Source organism: Neophocaena asiaeorientalis, unplaced genomic scaffold, assembly GCF_003031525.2.
Source record: "Neophocaena asiaeorientalis asiaeorientalis breed wild unplaced genomic scaffold, Neophocaena_asiaeorientalis_V1.1 scaffold67, whole genome shotgun sequence".
Lineage (NCBI taxonomy): Eukaryota > Metazoa > Chordata > Mammalia > Artiodactyla > Phocoenidae > Neophocaena > Neophocaena asiaeorientalis.
In genome coordinates, this window is record NW_020173731.1 from 12,692,487 (window position 1) to 12,700,917 (window position 8,431).

The following is an 8,431-nucleotide window of genomic DNA, read 5'->3' on the forward strand; positions in this document are numbered from 1 at the left end:
TGACACAGCTTACTTCATTCTCATGTGAAAACAACTTTACTTCTAAAAACAACATTTTTTGTCTTAGTCATAAACAAGTAGATTAAAACAACTTCACCTAGGTGATAAACACCTGGATTTGAAATCATATCAAACCAATACACAACACTGGGACAAGCACCTAAACTGGAGGACAGGGAAAGAAGGCCCCTGGGAACAGGGCCAGATAGATAACTCGTGAGGCCCAATGCAAAATGAAAAAGTGGGACCCCTTCTTCAAAAATCAGGAAGAAAAAGTGTTGTCAGAGGTGCTAAAATAGAAAACATTTTCCTTTCTTCTAGTCCCTTGACTTGCGTTTTTTCACTTACTACTTAATGTCATTCTAAGTAAAGCTTGAATTTTAAATTGTTAACATAATTTTGCCATTCAGCTGTATATCGTGCAAATGCCAGTTTTAAATGTAAATATATCAGCATTTAACTAACTCATCAGTGGAATCACCAAAATTACACCATTTTTATTTTGTAATTTGTACATGCATACACAGAGTTGATCCTCACTATTTTTAGATTCTGTGTCTGTGAATTTGCCTACTAGCTAAAATTTATTTGTAACCTCAAAATCAATGCTCTCAGCACTTTTGGTCATTCATGGACATGTGCATGCACAGTGTGGGAAAAATTGGAATTGGACAACATGCATATTCCCTCCCAAGGTTTGTTGACCTAAAACAAATAGACTGCCAGATATTTCTCCGGCAAAGATGGGTTTATTCGGAAACGGCAGAGAATTGTAATTCGAGGTCTGTGAACATGGTGTGCCATGTGCAAGTCCCCACATGGCAATGGAAGGGTACTTGACAAGGATGAAAAGGAAATTGGGAGGGCTGTAGCAAACAGAGAGTCCATGGCTTTTCATTGGCTCCTTGCTGAGAAAGCAGAGGAGTCTTCCTTTTTCCTTTTGGGCTGTGCTATCATCCCAAGGGGTGACAGCTTCCCCTTCTAGTCCCCCACTCTATTCAACTGAGGTTTCCGTTTATTAATTTTCTTAACAGGTTGAAAGAGGTGAAGTTCTGCTTTCTTGTTTTAGGTCTCAAACTGTAAACAAGTGTCTTCTTTGTGGTCTATTTAGTGTCACATTTTTTTGCATTTTGTGGGTTTTGTTCATGATTTCACTGTTTCAAGTGACCCCCAAGTGTAGTGCTGAAGGTTCAAAGGGCAAGAAAGCTGTGACGTGCCTTATGGAGAAAATATGTGTGCTATATAAGCCTCCTTTAGGCATGAGTTAGTGCAGTTGACTGTGAGTTCAAATGTTAATGAATCAATACTGTATGTTAAATAAAGTATCTTTAAAGAGAAACACACATAAAATAAGGTTATGTATTGATCTGTTGATGAAAATGTGATCAGAAGCTTGCAGGAACCTAACTCTGAATTTCCCTTGGAGCACTGGGGTTCAGTATTCACCAATTCCGTGTTTGTGGTAACTTTCTAGACCATAACTACCGTGAATAACAAGAATCAACTGTATTTTGTTCTTACCAGAGCAGTGGAAACACTGTACAAAAGTAACACAACTGCTTTAACTCCTGTCATATAGTGACCCATAATAAGAAACATATATTTGGTCTTTGTCCCCATTTCCGGCACAGAGATCTTAAAACTCTTGCAATTTCCTAAGTGATAAGAATGACAAAGATACCTTTTGTTATGTTATTGAGGTGACTACTGGCCCCACCTAAGGAAGGGGGCTGATTGTCAGGAGAACAAACCATGTGATTAGAGGGAAGGAAAGGACAAGGAGGGAAGGGAAGGGAGGGAAAGAGGAGCTAGAGGTTGAATCCATCGCCAGTCATCAATGATTTGATCAATCTGCTTGTGAACCAAAACCTCCATAAAGCCCCAGGACAGAGTTTGGAGAGCTTCCAGGCTGGTGAACCAGAGTGCTTCCACCATGATGACAGAAGCTCCTTTGTTTGGGATGGCACCCTGTGTATTGATGTCTGTCAACTGAAAAAAAAATTCACAACATAGAAGCTGTGAGCTGAGTTTATTCAGTGTCTTACTGACAACTATAGCCTGGGAGACAGCTTCTCAGATAGCTCTGAGAAACTGTTCAAAAGGTAAAGCGGGAGGTCAGTACGTATGTGATTTTGGCAAAGGGTGTAGGTGATTTTGGCGAAGGGTATAGGTGCAATCAAGCACACATCTCGGGCTTCCCTGGTGGCGCAGTGGTTGAGAGTCTGCCTGCCGATGCAGGGGACACGGGTTCGTGCCCCGGTCCAGGAAGATCCCACATGCAGCGGAGCGGCTGGGCCCGTGAGCCGTGGCCGCTAAGCCTGCGCGTCCGGAGCCTGTGCTCCGCAACGAGAGAGGCCACAACAGTGAGAGGCCCGCGTACCGCAAAAAAAAAAAAAAAAAACACACATCTCAGTAGAAGGTTGCTGCTAGTCATAAGGAACTTAGATAGCTTAGTTAACAGTTTTGTTGTAGGAAGGGGGACCCCTTCCAGGGCCCCAGAGCGGGCTCTTGTCTAACACTCAGAAACGAATTGTCCGAGGAGACACACGTGCTGACAAAGCAAGAGACTTTACTGGGAAGGGCACCCGGACAGAGAGCAGGAGGGTAAGGGAACCCAGGAGGACTGCTCTGCCATGTCGCTCACAGTCTCGGGTTTTATGGTGATGGGGTTAGTTTCTGGTTGTCTCTGTCTAATCATTCTGATTCAGGGTCCTTCCTGGTGGTGCATGCATTGCTCAGCCAAGATGGATTCCAGCGAGAAGGATTCTGGGAGGTTGGTAGGACATATTGACTTGCGTCTCCTCTCTCCTTTTGACCTTTCTTAAATTCTTCCAGTTGGTGGTAGCTTGTTAGCGCTGTGTTCCTTACCAGGACCTCCTATTGTAAGATAACTTGTGCAAACGGCTACTATCTTGTCTGGCCAGGGTGGGCGGTTTTGGTCAGTGTTTCCCCTAACAGTTTTAATGACTTTCTAAGAATGGGAAGATGCAAGAATGCAGATTCACAAAAAATTTCTCCTGAAAATATCTAACTATCTGAAGGCCTGTTTTGCCAGTTTTTCCAGAGCACAGAGTGCCTAATTCCTGATCTCCACCCTGAATCCCTTACAGGGTGTGTTGGAGGTCAGTGACTGAGAGGCTAATGACTTAATTCTTGTAGAACTGATGCTGAAAACTGGGCCCCTGTGCATCGGTGCCAAACTGAATCTTGGAGACAGAGTTTTGGGTGAAGTAGAAAAGAACAGCTTTATTGTTTTGCCAGGCAAAGGGGGACACAGCAGGCTCATGCCCTCAAAACTATGCGTCCCAAGCCAGGGGGGATTTGGTGAGGAGTTTTATAGCAGTGGTTCAAGGGTGGGGTTGCTGATAAGGATCAGGGTGTGTGCAGGACCTGCATTCCTTTAATCTGGCCTCAGGTGGTCTCCTGAGGAACTTCTGTGATTCTCAAGGTTATCAAACTGTGGCCTTCTCTCTGGAATGAAGAACGCTTCTGTCAAGTACTTAACATCTTCCAACTGCTGGGGGTTTCAGTTCTGCAGAAGAGCTCAAAGATATTGTTATGTGTATCCCTTGAGGAGGAACCAGGACTCTGCCCCAAGGCTGCACTATTTTTTCTTGATTCCTCCTCCCTTGTCTGCATCCCCTCCCTTCCCTGATTAGCAACTGTTTGAACCCGCCTTTTGGTACTCAGGGAAGTTTATGGAGGCTGAAGGGTATTCCCTACAAACAAGAAATGGGGGACACAGATAGGCTTCTGTGCCCAGGAGCTCCACAGGGTTCTGCTCGGTTTCAGAACCAGATGGTGAGTAACCTTCTTTAGTTGGCATATCTCTTCATCTGGTTATTGAGTCATACCCTTTAATACCCTTTGTAAGAAATTGGTAATCTAGTCAGCTAACTAGTTTCTTGAGTCCTGTGAGCTGCTCTAGCAAACTAATTGAACCCAAGAAGGCGGTTGTGAGAAACTCTGATTTATAACCAGAAGCATGGGTAACAACCAGGATTTGCAGTTGGCGCTGGAAATGGAAGGCAGTCTTGTAGGACTGAACCCCTAACCTGTGGGAACTGATGCTATCTCAGGGTAGATAGTGTCAGAATTGAATTGAACTGTAGGATACCAAGCTGTGTTGGAGAATTGCCTGGTGTGCAGAAACTCCCCACATGCTGTAATCGGTGATTAGAATTGTTAACTCTGGATTTCCCTCGTGGCACAGTGGTTAAGAATCCGCCTGCCAATTCATGGGACATGCGATTGATCCCTGGTTCGGGAAGATCCCACATGCCGCAGAGAAACTAAGCCCATGTGCCACAACTACTGAGCCTGTGCTCTAAAGCCCACAAGCCACAACTACTGAGCCTGCATGCCACAACTACTGAAGCCCGCGCACCTAGAACCCGTGCTCCACAACAAGAGAAGCTACTGCAATGAGAAACCCGTGCACCACAACGAAGAGCAGCCCCTGCTCCCGCAACTAGAGAAAACCCACGCACAGCAACGAAGACCCAATGCAGGGCAGGAGAGTCAAGATGGCGTACTAGGAGGATGTGGAATTCGCATCTCTTCACAACCAGGGTATCTACCAGGCACCGGTGAGGGACCACGGACACCTAAGGGGACAGGAGGAACCCCCAGCAACCAGATAGGACGTGCAGCGTGGGGGGAGTGAAGGGGGAGAAGTGGAGGTGAGATGGGACTGGCACCCCTGAGGGGAAGATGGGGGAGGGGAAGGGATCCCACTCCAAAGGGGTAAATTGGGGAACCACTGGGAGGGCAGAGGATCAAAAGGGAGCATGGCCAGGGCTCCCCTGCCCACTTGGGCCCCCAGGAACCTGCTGAGATCCCGGGCCTGATCCTCTGCCCACCTAGGACCCCTCCAGCCGTGCTGGTCCTGAGGGAGTGTGAGGGAGGGGGAGCAAAAGTAAAGGCCGGACTCCCAGGAATGGCACCCCTGAGGGGTGGCTGGGGGAGGGAAGGTGTTCCTACATCCAGCAGGACCCACCCATGGTTAGGGGTCCATCGGCGACGGGGGAGACCCTGAGGGAGACAGTGGGGGAGGGGGGCAAAGGAACGGAAGGGAACATGGCCAGTGTGTTCCCTGTCCACTTAGGCACTGGGGACCCTGCTGGGCTCCCAGGCCTAATCTTCTGTCCTCAGAGCCTCCCTCCAGCAGTGCAGAACCCAAGCCCCCCCACACACCCTCACTCAGGGCCCTACCTCCAAACTCCAGGACTCCACGCTCCAGACGCCCTCCTTTCGTCGTGCTGCCTCTCTCCTTCCGCTCAGGTCCTAAGCAGAGACCCTGCCCCAGGCTTGAATGTAGATTGCTTTGGCTAGTATACTCATTTTCACAATGTTGATGCTTCCAAGAACATGGTATATCTCTCCATCTATTTGTATCATCTTTAATTTCTTTCATCAGTGTCTTATAATTTTCTGCATACAGGTTTTTTGTCTCCTTAGGTAGGTTTATTCCTAGATATTTTATTCTTTTTGTTGCAGTGGTAAATGGGAGTGTTTTCTTGATTTCACTTTCAGATTTCTCATCATTAGTGTATAGGATTGTGTATAGGGTTAGTGTATAGGATTTTACATTGTTGATTCACTGTTATTGATTCCTTTATATTTTTATTCTTCCTAACAAGTCTTTTATTTTTCTAATTTTGTCTTATTCTTTATACTTTGTTATTGTTCTCTCCTTTTGGCTTGTTCCCCCCCCCACACACACACCCCTTTTTCTTTTCCTTTTTCTATTGTGGTTTCATTTTACCTGTTGCAGCTGTTTCAATTATAGTTTTATTTTTCCTAATATATTTTTTATCTTTCAAATTTTATTTTGTTTTTTATTCTTTGATATTGTACTTCTCCTTTTTTTCTTTCTTTCTTCCTTTTTTTTTTTAACCACACCACGAAACTTGTGGGATCTTTGTCCCAAGCCAGAGGTCAGGCCAAGCTCCTGTGGTGGTAACTCTGTGTCCAAACTGGTGGACTAACAGAGAACCTCAGACCCCAGGGAATATCAATCGAAGTGAGGCCTCCCGGAGGTCCTCATCTCAGCACCAAGACCCAGCTCTATCCGACAGCCTGCAAACTCAAGTGCTGGATGTCGCAGGCCAAACAACCAGTGAGACAGGAATACAGCATACTCATCCAAAAAATAAATTTGGATGGCGAATTCTATCAAACATTTAGAGAAGAGATAACACTTATCCTTCACAAACACTTCCAAAATATAGCAGAGGGAGGAACACTCCCAAACTCATCCTATGAGGCCACCATCACCCTGATACCAAAACCCAACAAAGATGTCACAAAAAAAGAAACTACAGGGCAATATCTCTGATGAACATAGATGCAAAAATCTTCAGCAAAATACTAGCAGACAGAATCCAACAGCACATTAAAAGGATCATACACCATGATCAAGTGGGGTTTATCCCAGGGATGCAAGGATTCTTCAATATATGCAAATCAATCAATGTGATACACCATATTAACAAACTGAAGGATAAAAAATGTATGATAATCTCGATAGATACAGAAAAATCTTTTGACAGAATTCAACACTAATTTATGATAAAAACTTTCCAGAAAGTAGGCATGGAGGGAACCTACCTCAACATAATAAAGGCCATATATGACAAACCACAGCCAACATTGTTCTCAATGGTGAAAAACTGAAACCATTTCCTGTAAGATCAGGAATAAGACATGGTTGCCCACCCTCAGCACTATTATTCAATGTAGTTTTGGAAGTTTTAGCCACAGCAGTCAGAGAAGAAAAAGAAATAAAAGGAATCCAAATTGGAAAAGAAGACATATAACTGTCACTATTTGCAGATGACATGATAGTATACCTAGAGAATCCTAAAGATTATACCAGATAACTATGAGAGCTAATCAGTGAATTTGGTAGAGTAGCAGGATACAAAATTAAGGCACAGAAATCTCTTGACATAAAAAAAGATGAAAAGACAGCCCCCAGAATGGGAGAAAATATTTGCGAATGAAGCAACTGACAAAGGATTAATCTCCAACATATACAAGCAGCTCATGCAGCTCAATATCAAGAAAACAACAATCCAATCCAAAAATGGGCAGAAGACCTAAATACACATTTTCCCAAAGATATACAGATTGTCCACAAACACATGAAAAGATGCTCAACATCACTAATCATTAGAGAAATGCAAATCAAAACTACAATGAGGTATCACCTCACACGAGTCCGAATGGCCACCATCAAAAAATCGACAAACAATAAATGCTGGAGAGGGTGTGGAGAAAAGGGAACCCTCTTGCACTGTTCGTGGGAATGTGAATTGGTACAGCCACTATGGAGAACAGTATGGAGGTTCTTTAAAAAACTAAAAATAGAACTACTATATGACCCAGCAATCCCACTACTAGGCATATACCCTGAGAAAACCATAATTGAAACAGAGTCATGGGGCTTCCCTGGTGGCGCAGTGGTTGAGAGTCCGCCGGCCGATGCAGGGGACACGGGTTCGTGCCCCATTCCGGGAAGATCCTACATGCCATGGAGCAGCTGGGCCCGTGAGCCATGGCCGCTGAGCCTGTGCGTCCGGAGCCTGTGCTCCACAACGGGAGAGGCCACAACAGTGAGAGGCCCGCGTACCGCAAAAAAAAAAAAAAAAGAAAAAAGAAAGAGTCACGTACCACGGAGTTCATTGCAGCACTATTTACAATAGCCATGGACGCAACCGAAGTGTCCACTGACAGATGAATGTTTAAAGAAGATGTGGCACATATATACAATGGAATATTACTCAGCCATAAAAAGAAACGCAATTGAGTTATTTGTAGTGAGGTGGATGGACCTAGAGTATGTCATACAGAGTGAAGTAAGTCAGAAAGAGAAAAACAAATACTGTATGCTAACACATATATATGAACTCTAAAAATGAAAATGGTTCTGATGAACCTAGGGGCAGGACAGGAAGAAATTCGCAGATGTAGAGAATGGGCTTGAGGACACGGGGAGGGGGACGGGTAAGCTGGGATGAGGTGAGAGAGTAGCATTGACATATATATACTACCAAATGTAAAATAGATAGCTAGTGGGAAGCAGCTGCATAGCACAGGGAAATCAGCTAGGTGCTTTGCGACCACGTAGAGGGGTGGTAGGGAGGGTATATGGGGATATACATATGCATATAGCTGAATCATTTGTTATACAGCAGAAACTAACATAACGGCGTAAAGCAATTATACTCCAATAAAGATGTTAAAAAAAAGAAGACCCTGGGGGATTCCCTGGTGGCACAGTAGTTGAGAGTCTGCCTGCTGATTCAGGGGACACAGGTTCGTGCCCCGGTCCGGGAAGATCCCACATGTCGCGGAGCGGCTGGGCCCGTGAGCCATGGCCGCTGAGCCTGCGTGTCCGGAACCTGTGCTCCGCAACGGAAGAGGC